The sequence below is a fragment of the Ambystoma mexicanum genome, chromosome 13, assembly GCF_040938575.1.
Source record: "Ambystoma mexicanum isolate Mex_15411 chromosome 13, UKY_AmexF1_1, whole genome shotgun sequence".
NCBI lineage: Eukaryota > Metazoa > Chordata > Amphibia > Caudata > Ambystomatidae > Ambystoma > Ambystoma mexicanum.
Genome location: NC_090938.1, coordinates 405,999,128 through 406,025,170, shown reverse-complemented (window position 1 = coordinate 406,025,170; position 26,043 = coordinate 405,999,128). Strand labels below are relative to the sequence as shown.

Below are 26,043 nucleotides of genomic sequence, written 5' to 3'. Positions count from 1 at the left end.
ACTAGGTCTCAAGAGGGGTGAGGGTGACTGAAAGCCCGCAATGAGCACACAAAGCAAGAGCGCTTACAAACTACTCCAAACAGTTGTTATATCAAAAATAGATACACATTTATTTTAAGGCCTTTAAAACAATGACCGTAGCGAGAAAATCACAATATCACAATATTAAACCAACACATACCATATCAACACAATATATATACAAATACACAGTCGCAAGCGTTTAAAGCACGAAATATGTAGTCCACCTGAAAGGAAAGGAAAACAGGCAGTGCGATAACGCTTTAGACTCAGTTCGCCTTCAGAGGCACCTAACTAGATGGAAGTCCGAGCCCTGCGAAGAGTGGAGCCTTGTGCTCAAAGTACCTGCCACGCCGGTGCCAACGGGCAAAAGGGGAAGCTCTTCGGAGGAAGTCAGGCAGTTCGGGTTAGTGCACAGCAGAAGGAGAACAGGTTCCGCAACTCAAGCGCGGCCTCCACAGCGAGCAGAAGCAGAGCGCGAGTACGGCAAAAGGGTGCCGTTTTTACACAGCAGGGAAAAGCAATGGGATACTGCAGGAGGGCGACCAGATCCTAGCTAAACTACTCACCGGTCCCCGAAGCAAGCAGACCCCGGCTTCTCCACGTTAGTTTCAGCAGCTGGCAGGTTCAGAAGAGCAGGGAACGCCTCGTAGTCGTGTAGAGCAAAAAGACGTCCCAATCGACGAAACCAGCACAGTTTGTTGCCGCAGCAGGACAACGGAGTGGCCATGTGTATTCGACCCAAATGTACACTCCTCCCTTCAGACTTGGGAACGCCAAGTGTACGAAGCGTGGGAGAGTGACAAGGACTCGAAATACAACACAACCTGGCGGCGGTTACAGAGCAGGACTCCCTTGTAAGCTGGTCAGTCAACTGGATGGCCCAGAGACACTTCCGAAGGCTTACTTGGCAGGAGATGATGAAGTCGCCGGGAATAGCTGTTCCTGCTATTCCAAAGGTCGAAGCACCAGTACAGGCCTTCTGGTTCGATCCAAGGAGGAAAGGGTTTCACAGGACGACAGCAGTGCAAAGGAGGATTCCTTCAGCGGGTCACCAGCGATTCCTCGGTCCAGCCTCGTGGTTGCAGGATACTTGGCTCCTGTATTCCTTCGTTCGTGAGAACTCAGGAGATCGACATGGTAGTGGTGTTTCCAGCCCCCTCTTATCCACGGTTCCCTTCGCGCCAAAACGGAGGGGAGCCAATGGGAGATCCGCTCATCAACACACATACCATACGTGGACCAATCACGGACCACGGTGGTCCCAGGCATTCACACCACCCTAGACTCTCTGGCACCCAGGATGTGTATTGGGACCAGACATCCCAGCCCACACCCTGGAGGCACACAAAAGACATGTAGAAGCCCGCGAAAGCAACCACGTTTCGCGGGAAAGTACATGCCCAAATAAGGAAGGCCCCGGGTCGCCCGACCTGGGGAAGGTGAAGGGAGCAAGACGGTCAGTGGACAGGACAAAGGAGCCTCGTGGTCTGGCCATTTTGGGAGCCAGGCCACCATTTTGGGTTCAGCGCGAAAAACGTGCTCAGAACGCCAAAAGGAGCTCAAAATAAACAAAACGATCGCTGCCACCATTCCAGTGCCTGAATGACTTGCACCGATCAAAATACCATCCTAAAAGAGTATCTAGGGCCTGTAGAAGGCTAGAGACCCAAGAGAGCTGTAACTTAGCTTACAGTGCCCTCTTGTGTCATGTTGCACTAAAGCCGCAACATGATAAAAGAAACTACGGGAAACAGCGTTCCCCGGTACTGACTGTCTTAAGGGCATGTCAGTTTCCCCGTAAGAAAGGAGCAAAAGCCCAGAGGAGTGCGGCAGAAGGCTGCACTTCTCTGGCAAAGTCAAGAACAAGGTGAAAACAACAGCAAAAAGTTTAGGGGTTGCCACATGGAAGGAAAATTACCTACAATTATGAAATCTTTCCTAACACTCGCCCCTCCCAGACTATGGACAGGGGGAACTAATCCACCCCTGGATGAGTCTCTTGTTCAGGTCGGTTAAACATTCTGGACAACCCATCAGCATTGCTATGTTGGACACCTGGCCTATGCTCAATAGTGAAGTCGAAGCCTTGTAGACTTATGGACCACCTAAGCAACTTTGGATTCTCCCCCTTCATGTTCATTAGCCACTTTAACGGCTTATGGTCAGTCTGCACAGTGAAGTGGGTCCCATAGAGGTAGGGCCTCAGCTTCCTTAGGGCCCACACAACAGAGAAACATTCTTTCTCTACCGTGGACCATCTGAGCTCTCTGTCCTTAAGCTGGCGACTAATAAAACCGATAGGGTGTTCCTTACCCTTCTCATCTACTTGTGATAGTACAGCTCCTATCCCAGTGTCAGAGGCGTCCGTCTGCACGATAAAAGGTCTTTGATAATCCGGGGCCCTAAGGACAGGGGCCTGGCACAAGGAGTCTTTTAAGCCATTGAAGGCCTTCTCACACTCGTCGGTCCAAGTTACCTTCTTGGGTTTCTTCGGAGTTGTGAGGGCAGTCAGAGGAGCAGCTATGGTGCCATAGTCTGCCACAAAATTGCGGTAATACCCCGTGAGTCCTAAGAAGGCTCTCACTTGGGTTTGCGTAGTGGGGGTAGGCCAGTCTTGTACTGCTTGTACTTTACTGGGTAGAGGCTGTATCCTCCCTCCACCTACTTCATGTCCAAGGTAAACCACTGAGCCTTGTCCAATCTGGTATTTACTAGCCTTTATGGTCAAGTGGGCTTTCTGAAGAGCCTGGAGCACAATCCCGAGGTGTTTCACATGGTCTTCCAAGGTGGCACTGAAAACTGCTATATCGTCCAGATATGCAAGACAGAATTCGTGCAACCCATTCAACACATGATTCACAAGCCTCTGGAAAGTGGCAGGTGCATTCTTCAACCCGAACGGCATTACCCGGAATTGGTAAAGGCCGTCTGGAGTAGAAAATGCTGTCTTCTCCTTGGCATGTTCTGCTAAAGCTATTTGCCAATAGCCAGCAGTGAGGTCAAACGTGCTGAGGTACTTGGAGGCACCCAAAGTATCCACCAGCTCATCTGTTCGAGGCAAGGGGTGTGCATCTGTCTTGGTGACAGCATTCAGAGCCCTGTAATCCACGCAGAACCTCAATTCAGAAGTGCCTGCTTTTGGAACCAACACCACTGGACTGGACCAAGGACTACTAGAGGGTTCAATCACCCCAAGGTCTAACATCTTGTTGACCTCGGTCTTAATATAAGACCGTACTTTGTCTGACATCCTGTATCCCCTACTTTTGGTAGGTACACTGTCTCCTGTGTCAATGTTATGTTTGCACCAAGGTGTCAAACCAGGCGACTGTGAGAACAGGGGGGAAAACTGCCTAAGCAAACTTTTCACCTCAGCCTGTTGATCAGAAGTCAGGTGAGGGGCCACTCGGACACCCTCAATGGAGCTATCTGAAGGACCGCTGTGGAACAGGTCGGGGAGAGGTTCAGACTCCTCTTCCTCAACATCTGAAGCCAGTAGCAGTGCTGCGATTTCGACTCTTGGGACGAAAGCCTTCAGCCTATTCACGTGAAACACTTTTGGAGCCTGTCCAGGCCTTCCAAGATCCACTAAATAGTTCACCTCACCCAGGGGTTCCACCACTGTGTAGGGGCCTGACCATTTGTCCTGTAAAGCTCGAGGCCTTATTGGATTCATGATCAGGACTTGCTGACCAGGTGTAAAGTTGATGAGGGAAGCTTTCTGGTCGTACCAATGTTTCACCAGCGCTTGCCCTGCCTTCAATTTATCACTAGCCAGGCCCATCAGAAGTACCATCCGTTTTCTGAGCCCTAGCACATAATCAACTACGTTGGTAGTAACAGGGGGAGTGGGCATCTCCCATCCCTCTTTGACGATGGCTAAGGGTCCCCGTACGGGATGACCGAACAGAAGTTCGAAGGGGCTGAAGCCAACACCCTCCTGTGGTACCTCTCGGTAGGCAAACAGTAAGCATGGTAAAAGAAGATCCCATTTTCTTCTCTGGGGTTCCTCCAGAGCCCCAATCATGCTCTTTAACGTTCTGTTGAAACGTTCCACCAGACCATTGGTCTGGGGGTGGTATGCAGAAGAGAACTTGTAGGTGACCCCACATTCTTTCCACATAGCCTGCATATACTTCGACATAAAGTTGCTGCCACGATCTGACACAACTTCTTTAGGGAAGCCAACCCTAGTAAATATGCCGAGTAACGCTTTTGCAACTGACTTGGCAGTTACAGTCTTCAATGGGATGGCCTCAGGATACCTGGTAGCATGGTCGACCAGCACCAGGATAAACCTATTGCCCGAGGATGTTTGCGGGTCAAGGGGACCAACGATGTCGATCCCTACCCTTTCAAATGGTACCCCCACAACTGGGAGCGGTACCAACGGAGCTTGGATTGTCGCGCCAACCTTACCAGACAACTGGCAGGAGGCACAACTCCTGCAGTGACTTTCTACTTGCACCCCCATCTTGGGCCAGTAGAAGTGCATGGATAACCTTTGCTTGGTCCTCTTCATACCAAAGTGACCAGCAAGGGGAACTTCATGCGCCAACTGCAGGAGGAAGGGCCTAACAGCAAGGGGAACCACCAACCTCCTATGGTCTCCTTCTGTAGACTCTGTGGGCTCGCTATACAGGAGTCCACCTTCCCAATAAATCCTACGCTTCCCAGGAGGTTCACCCTCAAGCTGGGAGCAGGCCTGTCTCCTTAGGCCTTCCAGAGATGGGCACTCACGTTGGCCTTTACTGAAGTCGTCCCTATCAGGACCTCCTTCAACTAACAAGTCTTTTAGTTCAGGATGATCGTTGGGGTCGAATACTTCAGGCATCGCCACCTCCTCGTCAGGCCCGGGCGATTGACCAACTTCCTCCACCGCAGTGGTAGGCGAGCTCGGGGGAATATTCTCTTTCCCTCGTTTTGACTTGTAGACTCCTTTCGCCTTGGGTTTCCCCTTCGGCTGGGGCGGCGTATTGGACTTGGCCAATGCTGCCCGTGCTTGAGACCGTGTGTAGGGCCTTTCGGCAGTGTCTCCTACGAGCCCTAAAGCTCTGAGATCATTACCTAACAAGACCTTTCCCGGGACGTTTCTCTGAATGCTCACTGGAATCCTGACTGCTGTACCATTTAAAGTAAGATTTACAGGTATTACTGGAAACATACGGAGGGGGCCGTCAGCCAACTTAGTGGGCATCAGAGTAGCTCTGGCAACTTCCTCTGAGTCTACCAAGGTAGAATCCACTACAGTGCGACTGCACCCACTATCCCTAAGAGCTGGAGTATCCACTCCATTGATCAGCACACTGTCTTTAAAGTAGTGCTTGGTATTATCCGGAATCCTAGCATAAGCCTCTGCGACTTTAGGCTCCCAGGAACCCAGGGACACTAAAACTACCTCAGCCTCTATCCCGCTGGGAAATGAGTCTGAGGAGAAGGATGCTCCTGTAATCTCTTCTTCCTCGTAGGAGGAGAAGGCCAGATTAGCGGAGTGGACCCCCAAAGGTCTAACCTTACACCGGGGATCCCCCTTCACATGGTCAGTTGCTCCACAAGAAAAACAAGCCCGAGTGGGTCTGTTTACGTAGGGAGGCTTATTGTAACCAGAGTTCTGTTTCGGAGGCGGACCTCCACTACCCTGTGAGCTCTCTTGTGTCTTACCCTTGTTTTTCTTTTTGTGGCCCTTATGGGAAGAAGATTTAGCAGATTCCACACCCTCCATATCTTTGGACTTTTTCCCTTCCTCCTGCTTACCAGGATGAGTTTTGTCCTTATGGGACACTCGATGTGACACCCATAAGTCTGCTGCAATGGCCAGCTTCTTAGGATCTATCTCCTTCGAATCGGCCAGATGCTGCTTAAGCTCCGGGGAAGAAGAAGCAAAAATATGTTCCAGCATGACAAGATTTATCATGCCTTCGAAGGTAGAAACCTTATAACCTTCAACCCAGCCAGTTAAGTTTTTCAAAGATTCAGCGACATAAGATACCCAAGTACCACCTTCCTTTTTCTTATACTCTCGAAAACGCTTTAAATATTGGGCCGGAGTCTTCCCAAACTTTAAAATGAGAGTTTGCTTTAACATTGCGAAATCAGCTCGCTCAGCCTTCGACATTTCCATAATGGCACTACAGCCAGAATGGGGCAGTCTACTGAGCAACCACGCAATCTTATCAGCATTGTCAACTTCTTGAACCTCGCATGCATACTCAAACGCATTCAGTCAGTCCATAATGTCATTCCTTTCTTCATACACACTGAGCAGATCTTTCGGAAACCGTGGATGAGAGGAAGCCCCAGACCCATGTCCAGGACCCTTGGACCCATTTGCAACCTGAAGCTTGGCCAGTTCCAACTGGTGATCCCTGTCTTTTTGTTTTTCTGCCTGTTCGATTTTTAGTTTTGCTATGCTGAATTCAAGCTCCTGCTGCCTAAACCGCAGCTCTTGCTTCTTGAATTCAAGCATAGCATCCCCATCAACACTGGCAGAGGAAACATTAGACATCTCGTCCTCCCTGTCCTCGTGGTCGCGATGGATCAGTGCAGCGGCAGAACCGTCGGTTCCACCAGTGAGAGCAGCCCCACCACCTTCTGCACTGTCCTCAGAAGTTATAGCGTCAAGCTGCGCTTCTTGCCACGCCACGATTCTTTGGATCATTTCCAATTTAGTGCCTTGAGAGGAAACACCTCTCTCCGCACACATCTTCTTCAATGTTTCTGATTTGGAAGCATTTAAAGTTAACAAGGTATTTGTTTCCATACTGTTTGATAGGACTATGGCCTTTTTAAAGTTATACTACAACAATTCACTACGTGTACTGGTTGGAATAACCTGAAATGCCTTAGTTCGAGCGCAACACTGGATACCTTCAGTCGTATCCCACCGCTGTACACCAATTTGTTAAGACGGATTTCTGAACTCTGTCCTGGTGGCGCAGAAGTTCAGAAGGCCAACCTAATTACTTGGAACAGGGTAACCTCTGGACAAGCCAGACCAATCAAGGTAGCGATCGCGGCGGTCAAGACTAGGTCTCAAGAGGGGTGAGGGTGACTGAAAGCCCGCAATGAGCACACAAAGCAAGAGCGCTTACAAACTACTCCAAACAGTTGTTATATCAAAAATAGATACACATTTATTTTAAGGCCTTTAAAACAATGACCGTAGCGAGAAAATCACAATATCACAATATTAAACCAACACATACCATATCAACACAATATATATACAAATACACAGTCGCAAGCGTTTAAAGCACGAAATATGTAGTCCACCTGAAAGGAAAGGAAAACAGGCAGTGCGATAACGCTTTAGACTCAGTTCGCCTTCAGAGGCACCTAACTAGATGGAAGTCCGAGCCCTGCGAAGAGTGGAGCCTTGTGCTCAAAGTACCTGCCACGCCGGTGCCAACGGGCAAAAGGGGAAGCTCTTCGGAGGAAGTCAGGCAGTTCGGGTTAGTGCACAGCAGAAGGAGAACAGGTTCCGCAACTCAAGCGCAGCCTCCACAGCGAGCAGAAGCAGAGCGCGAGTACGGCAAAAGGGTGCTGTTTTTACACAGCAGGGAAAAGCAATGGGATACTGCAGGAGGGCGACCAGATCCTAGCTAAACTACTCACCGGTCACCGAAGCAAGCAGCCCCACCACCTTCTGCATTGTCCTCCGAAGTTATAGCGTCAAGCTGCGCTTCTTGCCACGCCACGATTCTTTGGATCATTTCCAATTTAGTGCCTTGAGAGGAAACACCTCTCTCCGCACACATCTTCTTCAATGTTTCTGATTTGGAAGCATTTAAAGTTAACAAGGTATTTGTTTCCATACTGTTTGATAGGACTATGGCCTTTTTAAAGTTATACTACAACAATTCACTACGTGTACTGGTTGGAATAACCTGAAATGCCTTAGTTCGAGCGCAACACTGGATACCTTCAGTCGTATCCCACCGCTGTACACCAATTTGTTAAGACGGATTTCTGAACTCTGTCCTGGTGGCGCAGAAGTTCAGAAGGCCAACCTAATTACTTGGAACAGGGTAACCTCTGGACAAGCCAGACCAATCAAGGTAGCGATCGCGGCGGTCAAGACTAGGTCTCAAGAGGGGTGAGGGTGACTGAAAGCCCGCAATGAGCACACAAAGCAAGAGCGCTTACAAACTACTCCAAACAGTTGTTATATCAAAAATAGATACACATTTATTTTAAGGCCTTTAAAACAATGACCGTAGCGAGAAAATCACAATATCACAATATTAAACCAACACATACCATATCAACACAATATATATACAAATACACAGTCGCAAGCGTTTAAAGCACGAAATATGTAGTCCACCTGAAAGGAAAGGAAAACAGGCAGTGCGATAACGCTTTAGACTCAGTTCGCCTTCAGAGGCACCTAACTAGATGGAAGTCCGAGCCCTGCGAAGAGTGGAGCCTTGTGCTCAAAGTACCTGCCACGCCGGTGCCAACGGGCAAAAGGGGAAGCTCTTCGGAGGAAGTCAGGCAGTTCGGGTTAGTGCACAGCAGAAGGAGAACAGGTTCCGCAACTCAAGCGCAGCCTCCACAGCGAGCAGAAGCAGAGCGCGAGTACGGCAAAAGGGTGCTGTTTTTACACAGCAGGGAAAAGCAATGGGATACTGCAGGAGGGCGACCAGATCCTAGCTAAACTACTCACCGGTCCCCGAAGCAAGCAGACCCCGGATTCTCCACGTTAGTTTCAGCAGCTGGCAGGTTCCGAAGAGCAGGGAACGCCTCGTAGTCGTGTAGAGCAAAAAGACGTCCCAATCGACGAAACCAGCACAGTTTGTTGCCGCAGCAGGACAACGGAGTGGCCGTGTGTATTCGACCCAAATGTACACTCCTCCCTTCAGACTTGGGAACGCCAAGTGTACGAAGCGTGGGAGAGTGACAAGGACTCGAAATACAACACAACCTGGCGGCGGTTACAGAGCAGGACTCCCTTGTAAGCTGGTCAGTCAACTGGATGGCCCAGAGACACTTCCGAAGGCTTACTTGGCAGGAGATGATGAAGTCGCCGGGAATAGCTGTTCCTGCTATTCCAAAGGTCGAAGCACCAGTACAGGCCTTCTGGTTCGATCCAAGGAGGAAAGGGTTTCACAGGACGACAGCAGTGCAAAGGAGGATTCCTTCAGCGGGTCACCAGCGATTCCTCGGTCCAGCCTCGTGGTTGCAGGATACTTGGCTCCTGTATTCCTTCGTTCGTGAGAACTCAGGAGATCGACATGGTAGTGGTGTTTCCAGCCCCCTCTTATCCACGGTTCCCTTCGCGCCAAAACGGAGGGGAGCCAATGGGAGATCCGCTCATCAACACACATACCATACGTGGACCAATCACGGACCACGGTGGTCCCAGGCATTCACACCACCCTAGACTCTCTGGCACCCAGGATGTGTATTGGGACCAGACATCCCAGCCCACACCCTGGAGGCACACAAAAGACATGTAGAAGCCCGCGAAAGCAACCACGTTTCGCGGGAAAGTACATGCCCAAATAAGGAAGGCCCCGGGTCGCCCGACCTGGGGAAGGTGAAGGGAGCAAGACGGTCAGTGGACAGGACAAAGGAGCCTCGTGGTCTGGCCATTTTGGGAGCCAGGCCACCATTTTGGGTTCAGCGCGAAAAACGTGCTCAGAACGCCAACAGGAGCTCAAAATAAACAAAACGATCGCTGCCACCATTCCAGTCCCTGAATGACTTGCACCGATCAAAATACCATCCTAAAAGAGTATCTAGGGCCTGTAGAAGGCTAGAGACCCAAGAGAGCTGTAACTTAGCTTACAGTGCCCTCTTGTGTCATGTTGCACTAAAGCCGCAACATGATAAAAGAAACTACGGGAAACAGCGTTCCCCGGTACTGACTGTCTTAAGGGCATGTCAGTTTCCCCGTAAGAAAGGAGCGAAAGCCCAGAGGAGTGCGGCAGAAGGCTGCACTTCTCTGGCAAAGTCAAGAACAAGGTGAAAACAACAGCAAAAAGTTTAGGGGTTGCCACATGGAAGGAAAATTACCTACAATTATGAAATCTTTCCTAACAGGCCTCATCGCAGGCATTTTCAGGTGGCCGCCATGTTGTGGGCCGACCGTTGGGAGAGGGTTCGATCTTCCTTTGTGGCTTCTGTTGACCGTGGGTGCGCCGGTTTCCCCTGCAACTCCAGGGGGTTATTCTTTATGCGTTCCGCCGCCTATTAGTGCAATTCGTAGCTCGATGCCATGGGTTTGGTCCCATATAGATGTTACGGCTCGGAGCCCGCACTGAACTGTCAGAGAATCGTCTGCATGGCCAGCGCTCCAAGCCACGCCCCTTTGATTTGGGGATTCTGAAGTTGTATTTCGGGGCTTTTGGTCCTGTGCACAGTGTTTTGATGGGACTATGAAATGAGGTGGATGGAGGAGGGGGCGTTGAATGGTGTTATAAATGAAGCTCTAGAATAGTGTACAGACCGTGCTGAATGGGGACGGTTCAGACTATGTAGATTTGTGTTTGGGTTGTCTGAATGGGAGTTTTCAAAGTGGGCTACTGAGATGTTAAGGTATTATTTTGCTTCAGTTATGGCATCCCTCTGAAAGTGACCCCTCTAATCTTTACCAATGCCTGCCAAAAGAAATCTTCTTTTAAGCATTGTTTTTATATTTTATTTTGTTGCTTTTTTAGTACTACCAACTGGTTTTGCGTACCTGCAGGTACACTGAGAATGTGGCCATTCACGTAATCAGCAGTAGAGTGGGCTTTCCGAGGATGTGAATGGATGCTGCATTCTCTGCAGCCAAGTCATTAATAATAATTCATTCTAGTAGCTAAACTGTCACTAAACGTGCCACCATTCCTCATGTCATTCAGCATATGCTTGTTTGGCCCTTTTTTGGGGGAGTATTATGGGTCTTGTTATACTCTTACGTCCCGTCCCCTTTCCTCCATACTGCATGGGCGTCCCTCACTAGGGACGGGAGAAGGAAACTTTTTCACCAGAAAAAATCTTCCCCTTTATATTAAGAGGCGTGCGGGGGCACCGCCGTGGCTCCGCCAACCGGCGCCACTCCCCAGTCCTCTTTTCCACGTTGACAGGAGCGACTGCTTTTACCAGCGCGCCTGGGTTTGGCTTCGGCCTTGTAATTCCACACGCTCTTCCCTGGATACTGTCTTTAGTCTTTTGTCTTTATTCAGGTACTATATCCTCTGGCACCACGCTCCTCCCAGGCACATGTCGACGTCCTTGGGCTTCAGCAGGTGTCCAGCCTGCAAAGGGTTCTTCCCTACGTCTGACACCTACGCTCTTTGCCTCCGCTGCCTTGGCCCCGATTACAGCTGGGAGGGTTGTACCGCGTGTGACGCGCTTACACCGCACTTTCTGAAAAACAGGTTCGCTCGGTGGAGCAAGCTCTTCAAACAATCGCCTCCAGAGCACTTGAAGGACTTCGTCAAGCACAAGCCAATGCCCAAGGTAGGGACACTTTTTTAATCTGCACAAAGCTGACTCCTTCCCAAAGAGACGTCCGAGCAGGAGCGACCGTTCAGGTTCTAACACCAGCACGGGTACCGAGGCTGCTTCAACTTCCGGCTGCCAGGCCAAGGGGTCACTGGATCCTACCGGGCATGTTGCTGAGGGACTGCAAGGTTCTTTTACCGGGTGTCCACCAGAGGGGCTATGCCTTAATACCAGACACATGTCTGAGGGGGTGCCTGTACGCAGCACTACCGGCAGCACAGACAAGGGCACAACGCCTTCCAGGCCTCGTCCTGAGGTGCAGGGTAGGCCTCAAGCTTCATCGCCAAGAGTCCTGGAGGAGGCCGGGCCCAGCGCGGCAAGCACCATGACGCAGGCAGGTGGCATGCAGCCCAACAAGATGGCCGCTGCGCCAGACAAAATGGCCGCTTGTCCGATACCACCCCCTGGTGCGGAGCAGGTGGGAGAACGAGTTTCAAGGTGGCACTGGTCTTCACCAAGTACGTGGCCTACTGCATATCCTTCAACGTCGCAGGGCAGATACACTGTGCAAGCAACAAGGCAGAATACGCCCAGACCTCAGCAACCTCAGGGCCCTACTCTTATGCCACCTAGCACCCCACCGGCCTGTGAGGACAGATTCTTTGAGAAATTCCTCACGCTTATGAGATCCCCTCAGATGGGCACCATGCTTCGGAATGTGATCAGGGACATGCTACCTCCTGTCCTACCCCCAGCGTCCATAGTCATTCCTCCTATGGCTCCAGCGCCTCAGGCCCCCGCGCAGCCTCTTCTGCCTGTGCCAGCCCGCGCGGTCCTGGCTCCTCTGCCTCCTGCACCACAGGCGTTTCCATCCCAGCCTCCGCAGCAGCCTCTGGCCCCGATCGCCACACCTCAGGAGGAAGGAGTGAGCTGCGGCTTGTGGAGACGAGTTGTGGAGCAGGTAAGGTATTGGCCTATGAGTGGAAGTGGTACTGCAGTGTGCTTCTTTATTTAAAGAGTGAGCAGAGAGATTAGTTTAAGGAGTCAAAGTGACTTTAACGATACAGGGTGAAAGGAGGGTGTTTAAGTAGTGAGACGAGAGTCGTAGTGGAAGAAGGGGAGCAGTAGTGTTAAGCAGGGTGTTAGTAGTCTGGAGGAGAAGTAGTGAAGTGAAATGGCGGCGAAATAATATCAAAGGGTGGAGGTGAGAGCTAGGATGAGTGAAATATTGGAGGGACAGAAGATTGGTGGAAAGAGAAAGGCAGAGGGGTGTAGTAGTAAGAGTAGAAGTGAAGAGGAGAGTGTGGGTGTGATTGAATCAGCCTGAATCCAACACAGTGTGTGCAAGGCACTATCCCAATTTCCAATAGAACACTAACCCTTGGATAAAGTAGGCACTGTTACGAAGTATCTGAGGAAGATTAGTCATTTGTAGCATAAGATGACAGTAGGCTCTTAAACAGTAGGAGTCAACGTTCAGTAGCACTAACCAAAGGTCACAACCAGAAGCAAGAGAGAGGGATGTATCTAGGCCCCACAAAAGAGAAATACAAATCCTTGAAATGTCTCTACAACTCAGTGATTTATGCGCCATTTGTGACAGCTACTATAAATTGGATCAGTCTTGTAAAAAAAAGCATGCATGTCTGTAAGTAGATTAGATAGCTAGGTGGCGAGTGACCTTCCTGGCTGGCTAGTAGATTGCAACTTGAAATGTTTCACCCGCTAAACATATGAAAGGACAGACATTCTCTCAGTGGAGATGGGGCTTCTCCCACTGCCACAGCCTTTGTCAAGGCCATTAGGCCTTAATTTAGGCCACATGACAAGATTGTAAATTGGAAATGTTACCCTCCAAACATGATTCATTGGAACATCTGTTGTCTCGAGTAATGTAACACAAGGTTAAAAGTTATAAGTAAATGGGCGCCCAAGATGGCCGCTCTCTAAACTCCTCCAGTCACCCGGGGGAGATTGATAGCTATCCTGCCTCAAAGAATCTGAATCAGGGGAATGTCGAAGGCTCTTAAGTCACAAGCTCGGGAGAGAAGACTGGCCGGTGCAGAGACCCGCGGAAGACACCATGGCTAGAAGCCAGGGCCTTGTGGCTGAGGCGCATGCTGATCATCCGGCAGCGGAGCCTCGGGGAGAGGGTCAGCGGAGCGAGGAGCTGTAAAGCGCAGAAGGTGTGCGTCCATGGGGATGGACTCCTCGACAAGCCAATCACAGGCGAAGCCCAGGAGGCAGATGGGTGGCCCTGTCAACACAGGAAAGGAGCAGCTCTGGGCCCGTCCCTGCGAAGCTGTGTCCATGGGGGCGATGGAGGGGGCTTTTGGCTGGTGTGGGCCAGAAGGGGGCGCTGTCTTGCTCCCGTCCCCCCTTGCCTGGACTGGATCATCCGGCGCATGCCCTGGGCCGGGCCTGGCGGGATGAAGTACACGGAAGACAGCAGTCAGACGCTGCGATAGGAGTGCCCCTTCCGCACGATCACTGATGGTGAGCTGGGCCTGAGGCGTCCAGAGCAGGAGAGAAATTAGAGACAGAGCCATAGGCCCAAAGTAAGACTACAGGCTCCCTATCCCTGGGGCAGAGGAGGGCAAGCCCTGTTTTTCCCTTCTTGAGGGAGACCCTCCACGAGCAGAAATATACCATGCCACTTGAAGGATTAATTGTGCTGGTGGAACTTAGGTCTATTACAACAGAACCAGGAGGAAAGAATAACCAAGGCTGGTAGCGGGGCCCTAGCTCTGATTCTTGGCATGTCTCCACAAAAGGCCCAATGTAAGAGCGGCACGCTTCCGTCCCTCTGGTCCCCAAAACCAACCCTGGGAGTGAAAGGTGGAGAAAAGAGCTTGGAGAGAGCAAAGCTGACTCAGTCACGCCAGGAGGAGGCTAGTGTGGCACCTCTCACAAAGAAGGACCTTCTAGAATGTATGACCGACCTGAAGGAAAAAATCTCCCAAACGGTCAAAAGTGAGGTCTCAGGTGCCACAGGAAATTAGGAAATCCCTGTTAGACCTCTCCAGAGATTTGAAACAGATCAACTCGAGGGTGAGTGACACTGAAGAGGCTATCCAGTCCCTACAGGAGGATGTCATACCCCTCCAGGGGGAAATAGCAGGTGCGAAGGAAGTAGGAGCTGCTGTCCACCATAGAAGACCTGGAGACCTAGATGAAAACACTGAAGGCACACACCTGAGGTCTTGGGTCCTACGGTTCTGTGAAGAGACTTTCCCAGAGGTCACCAGCAAAAACCTCATGCTAGACCGAGATCACAGGGTTGGCCCTCTATGGAAGGGCCTGCAAGCGCAACCAAGGGATATAATAATGAAATTCCACACCTTCACGGTTAAAGAGAAGATCGTTAGGGCCTCAAGGGCTAAGGGAGAAATGACCTATGCCAACTAGAAACTCCTCATTTACCAAGATCTAGCAACAGTGACTCTCCAGAAGAGGCAAGCATTCTACCTTATAAGAGTGAAATTGTAACAGGAACATGTCAAATATAGATGGACTTTCCTGTTGCTTTTCTCCTAGGAGGGCAAGCAATGGCGGTGTATGGCCCCAGAGGAACCCGCCCTAGTCCTTGAGATTCTGCTGGGTGCAGCCCAAGAAGAGGACAATAATAGAAACTGGATGGCGTTGCCTGGAGGTGGTCAGTGAAGATCCCTGTGCTGGGGCCATAGGTATGATTACTGGGCGGAGTGCAAATAGATACTGGTCACCTCCCGTACTCCTAGAGGCCCCTTGCCTAAGAATGGGGGCAAGAAGGGGAATCTTCTCTCATTGTAGGGTTAATGACTATTTTTGCCTCAAATCGCCTACATAAGTTAGTTATTTGGTTCTTTGTTAAGGTTATATGTTACTCAGTAGCAATTGATGGCAGTGGTTACTTGGGTCCCGGCCAGTACTAATAAGAAGAAGATGGGGATGAGGGTGGGAGGAGGTGTAGCTCCTGGAGGGCAAAAGGCTTTGGTGTTGCTTGAGGGAACTCGTGGATGCCCAACCTTATTCAAGACACAGAGTTGAAATGTCTAACATATAGGGTGAGGGGCTTAAATTCCTGAAGGAAGTGGACTTTCCTACTACACAAGTTAAAGCATCAGCAGATAGACATAGCCTTTCTGCAAGAGACCCATGAAGAGGGTTGACTCAGCAAGGTAACACACAAACCTCTTCCTGCAACAGTTTGTTTCATTGTGTCGACTAAAGAAAAGAGGCGTGGGAATCCTGGTGAGTCGGAGGATACAATTCCAATCGGATAGGTATAAAACAGACAGAGAGGGGCAATACCAATTTATCCCTGTGCAACTTGGAGAGGTGCAGGTGACCTGGGCACCAATCAATGGGCCATACGTGGGACAGAACAAATTCCTGTATTCAGCTCTGGGAGAACTGCTAGTGTTTCCACAGCGATATATTATACTAGTGGGTGACTTTAACCTACCCATGTACGCCAACTGGGACACATCTAAAGGCCCATATTGGGGGCCTTGTGACCCCTGTGGGACCTTCTCAGTCAGCTGGCTGGCTCTGACCTGATAGATTACTGGAGACATGCCCACCATGCCCCTAGAGATTGTAGGGTTTTCTCACACACTCACTGCATGTACACCAGGATAGACTATTTTTGGGTTGGCAGGGAACTAACTCCCATGATAACAGATGTCAAGGTAGGAATCATAGACTTCTCGGATCATACCCAGTACAATGTACTCTTAGCCTTCTGTGAGGAATACGACCATCCGCACAGGGAGTGTGCGCTTGACTGGGCATTTTTGATTTTTTGAAAATGAAAATGAATGATGGAAGATCAACCTCCGAAAATGTGTGAGGCCATTCCACACACATTTTCTATCCCTGCAGAGTGGACCCCTTGCAGAGGGTATAAGTATGTGGTTTGAGGGAGACAGAAGTATGTTCTCACCACAAACTTCATGGGAGACCTGCACTTTGATCAAGAGCCACAGAGGGCTCAGTTAACCAAAGAGACTCTTTGATCTACAACAGACAAGAAGATGGGTGGGACTTAGGAGTACATGTTGTCACCTCTTAGCTTTCATGTTGCAAAGCACTCTGGTCCTGACCTCACACATAGCAGAAAATTTTAGGTAGGGACCCGGGATTGGTTCATTAAGGTATGCTTAGCCCGTACTAAACACTGGGGCCCATTTGGCTTTAAAAGAGGGCTGAGCTCCTCACTTAGCAGATCATCTGACGACTTTGAAAGGAGTAAGAAGGACTCATTTGGACCCTGACTGAAGGTACAGTCTACCTTACATCTTCCGCCAGTGAAGGAAGGCCAGGATTTCCAAGAGGGAAGCAAGATCCCAGCCCTAAACATCTCCCAGGGAACAGTGGGAGATACCAGACTCAGGGGACCCGTCCAGCAGCTCCAGAACCGGTAACCAGTCAGCACACCGTGTGCTGTGCTAGGTTCTGCCAGCAAGCTTCCTAGGTGGGAAGTGCAAGAGAGTCTCTGTACAAAGGACAACGTCATTGCCTGCAAGCACTATCCTCATCTTTGGGCCGTCAGCCTTAAAGAATGACAGAAGCCCTGCGGAGAAGCTAGGATTTTCGAAGCAGTCAAACCCTTGAACCGCGACCGGCTGACCCACTGACTGTTGTCACGCTGCAGTCACTAAAGCCGTCAGAGGATCTCGACCAGCGTTTCGGATCTGCCAACCAGCACAGAGACAACTATTCTTGACCCTGAGCCACCGTGTCGGCCAGCCTGAAGCCATCCATCCAGCCTTGCTTGCCAAACTGCCTGCCGCCTGATACCCACAGCTGCCTCCCATCTTTAACTCTGTTGCAGGAGCTGCAAAGCATCCTGGAACCAACTCGACCCTGTCGAGCATCAAAATCATCTTACGCACCAGGTACATCGTGGTTCTGTCCCCCTGGTCCTTTTTCCGAAGGCCCCTAGTGACATTTATAACCCCTTGCTCCCTTGGTGCTGAAACCAAATAACCTTGAACAATTAAGACTGATTGCTTTACCGAGTACCCTCCTGTCAGTATCCAGAGTGATTCCCTTTCCTTTGTGAAACTGTCTGTCCTCGGTGTTCCTTTACAGGGTGAGTTGTATTTTGTAGTGTGCTAGAACTGTTTGTTGTAATAATAATAAAGTAGATATTTTTATACAACCTTGACTAGACAGTCCCTTTTATCATTGGGTAATAATTGTATTTTCGTTGTGTTGCAACTAACCAACAATCCACGACCTTGCAGAGATAAGCATGCCGTTCCGTCCACGTTAACTAAATTGGACAAGGAGGTTTATAATTGACTTGTGTTTCCAATCTGTTCGGATCCCTTCTGGTGTACTAGAGGTGTGGGGCTGATTGATGGTTTAGAAACCGATATTCATCCCTGGACCACTTGTGCCCCTGAAGTTGATTTGTCACACCTCCCGTCTCGAGACCCCGGACCTAGGCAATGGAAACTTTGCCATTGGTGATTTTTTTCAGAAACAACCTTAGTGGGTAGGTACTAGAGACAACAAGATGGTATGCATTTAAGCATATATGCGTGGAATTCTAATCTCCCAAGAAAACAAGATCAGAAGGAGCAGACCCTACTACTTCACGGTGAGGTGAAGGAAAAAGAAGGGTGAAGGAAAAATAAGGGAAATTTGGGGAAACGGGCACCCGTAAAGCATTTACAGCCTTACAGACTGGCAGATTAACACCATGGAGGCATCTAAGGCTGAGATCCCCTTACTCTGAGCAAAGCAAAGATCTTTTGAAAAAGGCAATAAGGCGGGGACAGTGTTAGCCTAGAAACTCAAGCTGAGGAAAATATCGGGGAAAATAGTGGGGACAAGGGGGAGAATGGCAATATAGTGCATATAGATGTATAGAGACGTATTAGGGGCATTTGATCGATATTACAAGACCCTTTAAGCTACTGAACCCTTAAAAATAAATTACTTCCTCAATGAATGCCCCAGCCCACGGTTTACAGATGAGCAACAGGGCCATTTCAATGGTGTGATTACGAAGGAGGATATCCTTAAGGCTATTTCTTCTGTAAAGGGATTATGGGCCTTCACCCTTTTTTAAACAATTTGCCAGCAGTCTGGTGACGCCACTTCAGACATGTTTATTATGATGTTCACACAGGGAGTGTCCTCTAGTGCCATGGGGGAGCCAAAATATCAGTAATCCCTACAGAAGGCAAGTACTCTACCACATGCATCTCATACTGCTATATCGTGGTCTTGAATGTGGACATAAAGATCCATTCCAAAATACTGGCGTGCAGATTGGATAATGTGTTACCTCTTTTGGTAAGGGGGATCAAGCAGGTTTTGTAAGGGGTGAACAAGGATTAGATAATGTAAGGAAGATTATAGGTCTTACAGATATAGCCCACCAGACTTGCACCCCATATATGCTCCTGGAATTAGATGCAGAGAAGGCGTTCAAATGTGTCGAATGGCCATTTCTCAGGGAGGTTTCCAGCAGATGTAATTTGGGGTACAATTTTATTAAATTAGTCTTCTTCCTTTACTCTGTGCCAAGGGCTAGAGTAGCCGCAAATGGGTTCTTGTCCTCTGGGTTCAACCTGCCAAGGGGGACAAGGTAGGGCTGCCCCCTGTCGCTGTTGTTCATCTTGTCGGCCGAGCCCCTGGCGGTGAGGATTACAGCTAAGGAGGGGGTTAAAGGTATTCCGTACCAGAATAGGGTCCATAAAATCATCCTGTTTGCAGACAACGTAATTTTAACGTTAACTTGATTTCGTCCTTGATGCCACGTCCTTGATTTCACTCCTCCTGTGGATCTTCAAGATATATTGTGAAATCTCAGGCTTCAAAGTGAATCTCGATAAAAGCGAGGTACTCAATATTAATATTGATGAGGGTACAATAGAGCACAAACGCCCCTACACCCCCTTCAGTGGGCTAGGGGCTCACTAAAGTACTGAGTGTGTATTTAACACCAGATAGTGTGGGACTCAACCGGCAAACTATCTGGAACTATTCACAGGGATACGTTCGGATATAAGGTCATGGGGTATGCAGGCTATCTCTTGGTTTAGCAAGACCGCCTCAATAAAAATGAATATCTCACCACGGTTACTATATCATTTTAAGGCCTTGCAATACCCATTCCCCCACAGGATTTTGTAAAGCTCCAGCAAGGCATATATGCCTTCAATTGGCAGGATGGGAGGACCAGAATAGCCAAAGCAACCCTTTGTAGATCCAGAGATAGTGGGGACTTGCACTCCCGAGCATCAACAGATACTTACAGGCAGCCTAAATGCGAGCTATACATGATCGGGTCAGGCCAAGCTCATCCAAGGGTTTGAGATGCCTAGAAGAGGAAGTAACTGGAAGACCTCCGAGTTACATACCATGGCATGAGTATGTATGAGCTCCCTAACACAAGAGTGACTTTGGAAACCTGGGATGGGATGGCTACATGATTGGACTACTCCTTTCCCTCTCCGGTCACCACTATCCACTTTAATATGGAATTCCAAACAGCCTATGATGGTGTGGCCTTTTCAAGATGGAGGGAAGGGAAATGTGAATACTTGGCGCACCTATTTGACAAGGAACAAATTAGGTTGTTTGAATCTTGTACGACAACCTTTGGGGTGGAGGAGAAAGAGTGCTTCCAATATTGACAATTGAGGCACTGGGTATTACAGTCGCAAAACAGGAAAGCGGACACTAGACCACTAACAAAGTTTGAAAGAATGATATTCTCCCCCAGTGACTCCACTGGCCTAATTTCCCAACTATATGCATGCCTAAGCGCTAAACAGAGCAAAAACAAGTCACCCTCTTATGTGTAAAGTTAGCATAGGGATCTGGGCACAGGGCTTCCAGAGGGGAGCTGGTGGGAGATATTGAGGGGGCTATGTAGGGCCACTCTAAGCGTGCAGCAAGCTAGGGACTTTCTGACCCCTGATACAATAAAAGACATGAAATGAGGAGGGGAACACAGACTATGTTGGAGAGGGTGCAGAGAAACCAGCACTTACACATATGGTGGAGATGCTCTAAACTTAAACAATACTGAGGAGGTGTTATCCACACTCAACTTTATGACCAAAAACTCCCTCCCACTGGGCCATATGGTGTGCCTCAGAGGTGTCATTTGGGGGCTAAAATTATGCCTTATACAAATATGCCTATCCGGCAAACTATGCTCTTGTTAGCTAGGGCAATGATCACAGCCTATTGGAAATCTGATAGCCCTCACTCAATTGATGATTGGTGGTCTGGTATGTGGGCTCTACTGATAACTGAAAAGGTGTCCCACTCGATACAGGACACGCTTCAGACCTTTGCTAAATGGTCCACGCCAGGTTATATAATAAGGACACCACCTGTCCAGCTAGGCTGAGGGCTTTAGGCTTTCTAGACTGCCCCTATGCACGCTTTGCATCATACGAACAAAATGGTAGCTGGCCCCGCGAAGAGCAACATTGGGACCATGGCTTCTTGCGACCCTTCGGCACATTTCGCACCATTCTTAAACACTACTAACATCCCTGAATCCTATCCATGAAACGACCACACCACGTAAGACCTACCGTGAGAATTACGATGATGATCAGAGTAGCATAGAATGTTGAGACATGATGGGTATGATCGTCATCCTCCTTAGAAAGATAAGGCTTAACCGATTTTGGAATGTTTTGTCTACATGCTTGTTTTGTTCAATGTTTTTTATTTTAAACCAAGTGAATTGTGATAGCTGTGAATTAAGCAATGGCATGCATTAAGCTTGGTATTGTTTATTAATGCTAATAAATAGATCTAAATACAAAGGTAAGTTAGTACTCAGTGGGAGTGAGTTGTCCATATGTGGATTCAAAGATAAAATATTAATTGTCATAGACACAGTGTGAGAGGTCAGAAATGTGAGGCGGACAACTTGTTCAACAAATGCCATTTTATTATATTCAAAGGTTGGATGAATGCCTCACTACCCCTACCCTGACAAGGATTTCCCTGCTTAAAATAAACTAAAGGAAACACTATAATAAAGGATATATGTCCCTCACATTTATACATATAAAAAATAAACTAGGAAATAAATGGCAGTTCAAAACAATAATGGTTAAGTTCATAATGTAATCACAGTCTCTCTTTATAACATGGGTGAACTTCCCTTCCCCAGAGTTAAGTTGAATTCTACTTTACAGTTCAAGTAGATCTGAATGTCACCGGCCTAGTAGGATCGCTGTCTCTGTTTTCCCTCTGTTTCCCCTCCCTTGCCTCGTCGCCCTTGGAACACTTGTGTATAGGTGTGTTATAAATGCCATATCATATAATTTCAAGAAAAGTAAATAAGGAAGTCCTTCTTCGCCACAAAGTTCCAACACAGTTCTTTGCAATTTCGACTCTTAAACTGAAAGTGCCAATACTCCAGTGATTCAACAAAGGAATAAAAAACTCTTCCTTGAACAATTATGCAGTTTACACTTCAATCAAAGCACAGTTTCTCAGTTCATCAAATAGCATCAATAAATGCCTTGGTCAGAATGATTTGCCACAACTGATATGTTCAAACGAAATGCAACTTCTTCAAAATCAACAGCTGTACACAATTCTTCCTTTAGCACCTTAACAACATAGGTTGACTTTGTCAGGACCACTTTGTAGCACTTTGCCACTTCCACCTGGTTTACTCCCATACCAGGCCTACACCTTAAAACGTTTGCCATACGGGTATCCTTGCAGGCCCAAACAGCGCTTCACAAGTAAGCACAAGTAAGAGTGTTTTTTTTGTTTTTTTGTTTTAAAGTCAACAAACAAAAGATTCACAACAACCGCACATGGTTTGCCAGTTTGCAGCTTCAAAACTGTTAACAACTCTTCAGTGCAAACAAGATTCACATTGATGCTCAATACTTTCATACAAATAATGCTTCTCCCCTTCTGAATATCCTCCTCCAGAAGGGCAGCCTTTTTGCCACTCTTATTTCTCCACTGAACCAGTGACCAAATACTAATAAAGGGAGGGTTTTACTCGGTTGTTCTCTTGGCCTTGACAATGTGAGTTCACACCAGCATTTACCATTAACGGGGCAAAATATGGGCAACAAGTTTCACACTTTATATACTTTTCATTAGCCCCTTTTCGTTGTTGGCAATATTTGCTGGATTGTATTTGCCTGACTCCTAGTCTCTCTTGATTTGGGCAATGCTTGCAGGTATTATTTCTTAACAAACTCACCCCATCAGGTTGCTGCCTTTTCCACAGTCTCACAATTGTAAAGTTGCAGTCATTTGTTTTTGTTACATGTTTCCGCTGCTTTTCATGAGTTTGGTATTCAAAATAAATAAGATTACTCTTAGAACTGCTTTCACTCGTGCACGAGTGCTGCTTCTGCTGTTTTTCAAAGGTTCGAAATTCACAATTGTTTTCTGAGCAACTTCCATTCATATGCAAGTATTCCTTACTTGCCGGATGTCTGCTTTGCACACGCGAGCCGGAAGGAGCGCTCCGGGGTCACTGTCAAGCTGTGAACTCACTGGGTAAAACATGTGCGTCCATTCCTCTGGTCGCCTGCAGGACGTCCGTTTCTGTGGCTCCTCGGAACTCGGCAAGCGTCTTTTAGTCTGCCGCCACTTGTGCCACCTTCCACGGCCTTCTGTTACACGCCAGCCACCAGAAACAGCCTCAAGGTTCTCAGCTGCTTGCCAGCCACCTGAGACAGCTTCCTGGGAAGGAACGCTTCCCTAGCCTTCGCTTCCTGCTGCACAACCTCTGCAGATTAGATCACCAGGGGGCAAGCTTCCCCGCTGAACGCTTTCCGCTGTGCAATCAGTGCACTTCAGGAATCAAGAGGTATAGACCCTCTCAGGAGCGCCAGCTCATATCTGAAACAAAGAGGTACTGACGTTTTCTCTCTCCTCCAGCTTCTGCTTGGACTGCCAGCTTGAGCCACGCTGATTTGGCTTCACCTTCTTCAACCTCCTGGCCTGCACATGGGGAGGCCTTTTAAACCTCTCTGCCTCTCTCAGGCGTGGGTCATTTGAATTAATGACCTGATCACTCCTGCATGACTGCTCTTTAGCCCTCTTCCTCGTCCCAGTATTTAGGGAATTATTGGACTTGAAGTCCCTAACGAGAAAGGCAGGTTTTTGGGTTTGATTTTTACTTTTTAAACCCAAATACATTCTTTCTAATATTCTTTAAATTAACTTTACAAGGATAAGTCTTTGGATTCGATTGAACAGGGAAGGCAGTTCTTTTAAGCCATTACAATGCACAGATTTTATTTCACTGTACCTTTGGGTATAAAGAGGCTTTCAGCTTCACCAGTCTATATAATCAAGGAAGGATTTTTATTCCTTCCAATGCCTAGGCGTGTGTGACTGTTTTCACCCTTATTTATATGTGGATCTTGTGAAACAAAAAGATGGTTCTAATAACAAGCCATTACACACGTTGGCATTGAGGAGACATCCTCCCTAAAGGAAGATAAATACTGTGTCTCATCCCATGGAATCCTTTCCTTCCCCTAGGGTTTGCCTCCTCCCAAGTAATTCTCCCGCTGAACACCATCCCCAAGGTCAGGATCGGTAAGCGTCTGCCTTTCCCTGGCCACCTGGGAGGAGACTTTATGCAGTGAATTTGTGAGGAGCCCGTAGGATTCATCACAACAGACAATAAACTTTGACAGAATGGTGACCGTTAAAAAAAAATATTTATGCTAGAGAAATGTGCATATTATAAAACAGTTTTTTAAGCATGTCAACATGCAGCTATGTTGCACATACTCACACTGTGGTATTAAGTTGGTCTAATGTATAATTACTGGTTATAATGACTTCAATATAAAGGGGTGTTTAAAACCACAGGACAGAATCCACGTCACATCTTCGAAACAATGAAACCAGCCAGGACACATGGGTACATATCACATCCATGTTTATGGAAGATAGCCGAAGGCACGGCCACCCGCCCTCCCACACGCATCTGCTATCATACACTATTCTAACACACATCGCACAACACTAATGTCATAAGAATGCAGCTATCCTCCAAGACAAAAATGCGGTCTAGCTGGACACATAGTGAGTCTCCTGCACTTGCATACGCTCCAGACTACCTCACAGCAGCCATCCACGTCCCAGCTTGACATGGGTAGCTAACAGGGACTTGGCCACCCCTACCTACCTTCGTATTTGCTAAAATGCACACACACATTCTGAACTCTGATGAATTTCCCATACCATGGACTTTGGGCCACAAGGGCATTCACCTAAAGCATTTTGAGGCCACACCAATGGGAAAAGGTGCTATACAAATTACATTACATTAAAGAATATGCCTTTTAAATTAAAATCATTTTCTTTGAATATACACATGTACTATTTTCAAATTGGTCTGAACCATGCTCGTTTATGTGTGCCCCACTGGAACAGGAGATGGCACCTTGGAATTTGAGCACAGGTTGAATGAGGGTTCTTGAAGAAAATGTTTGAAAAGGTTACGTTTGCTCCTGAGGGGAGTGATGAGTCTGATGACACCTATGTCCTATGTAATGGGGGAGCTGAGCTCCAGGAGGCTGGGGTGGTTCGTCCGCTACCCACCACAGGATGCCAAGGTACCTGCAGTTCCAATTCTGCACCCTACTCGTAATCACAACCTTCGGCAGGAATCCTACTCCTTAAGTACAATGTTTCGTTCCTGACACAGTGGCAACAGTGTCCTTTTGAAATCCTCCACTAATTTTTCCTTCAACCCTAAACTATAGTACCAATCAGCTCAAAGAACCCCATGCAGCTGCACCACACACCCTGCAATATGCACTGAACCAAGGGACTACATGTCCCAGAACACCACCCACTGAGTCTGTGTTTCTCACGGAAGGGTGCAGACTTCAACAGGATTGGATGAGCTACGTGCTGACAGCACTCATCCCTACAGCCCAAGCACCACACTTACCTGAGAGCAAGAATGCGTTCCTGGATCAGGAAACAGGTGCCCTGCTGCCACTGCATACAGCAGTACTGTGTGATCATGTCACGTACCTTTGATATAGCCTCCTACTTGCCAGTTGATCCAAATGGCTGCATTATGGAAATAAACTTATTAGAAAATTATCTTAAGCCGGAAAGCTAGAATCACCAACCAGGAGAAGTACTAGTCCTCTTGAACAGGTATAAAAATCCAAAGCAGACAGGACGACGCCGAAGCAGACAGAAGGTGTCAGGAAACACCCTTCAACTTCCTGGTCTCTATGGCAGAGGTGGAAGAAGAAACATCATGTGTGTAATACTTTGACATCTCCAAGATGGCGCTATTCAGCTCCACAATCTCAGACTGCCAGCGACAGACTAGTCTTACCACAAGATGGCACTCCTGCAGGAATCCGAGAATGCGGAACTCCGGAAGGCAGCTTCAACATATAAGGAGCAGTGGCACAGTAAGCAGATGTGTCGCTTCTTTCTTGTAAGCACTGACGTTATCTAATACCTTGTTTTTTCTTCTTTCCTTCCCCTCTCTCCCGTTCTGAGCTTTTACTCTCCTTTCCGATCCTGGTTTTCTATTTCTCACTATCCTGATACTAGTTCCCGCTTCTCGCAGCTACACAGGCTGTTTGG

The 26,043-nt window shown here is 48.2% G+C and overlaps 1 protein-coding gene across 2 annotated transcripts in view; it reads right to left on the bottom strand.

Moving 5' to 3' along the window:
• The window catches only part of EMC9 (ER membrane protein complex subunit 9), an 83,117-nt gene extending 57,419 nt beyond the window's left edge, over positions 1 to 25,698 (bottom strand). Inside the window, exon 1 of one of the 2 annotated variants that reach the window (XM_069634002.1) lies at positions 25,572 to 25,698. The gene's annotated coding sequence lies outside the window, so the exon portion shown is untranslated. Of the gene's footprint in view, positions 1 to 25,470 lie in introns of both variants that reach the window. The other variant, XM_069634004.1, reaches the window with a different exon arrangement.
• Positions 25,699 to 26,043: the final 345 nt, after the last annotated feature.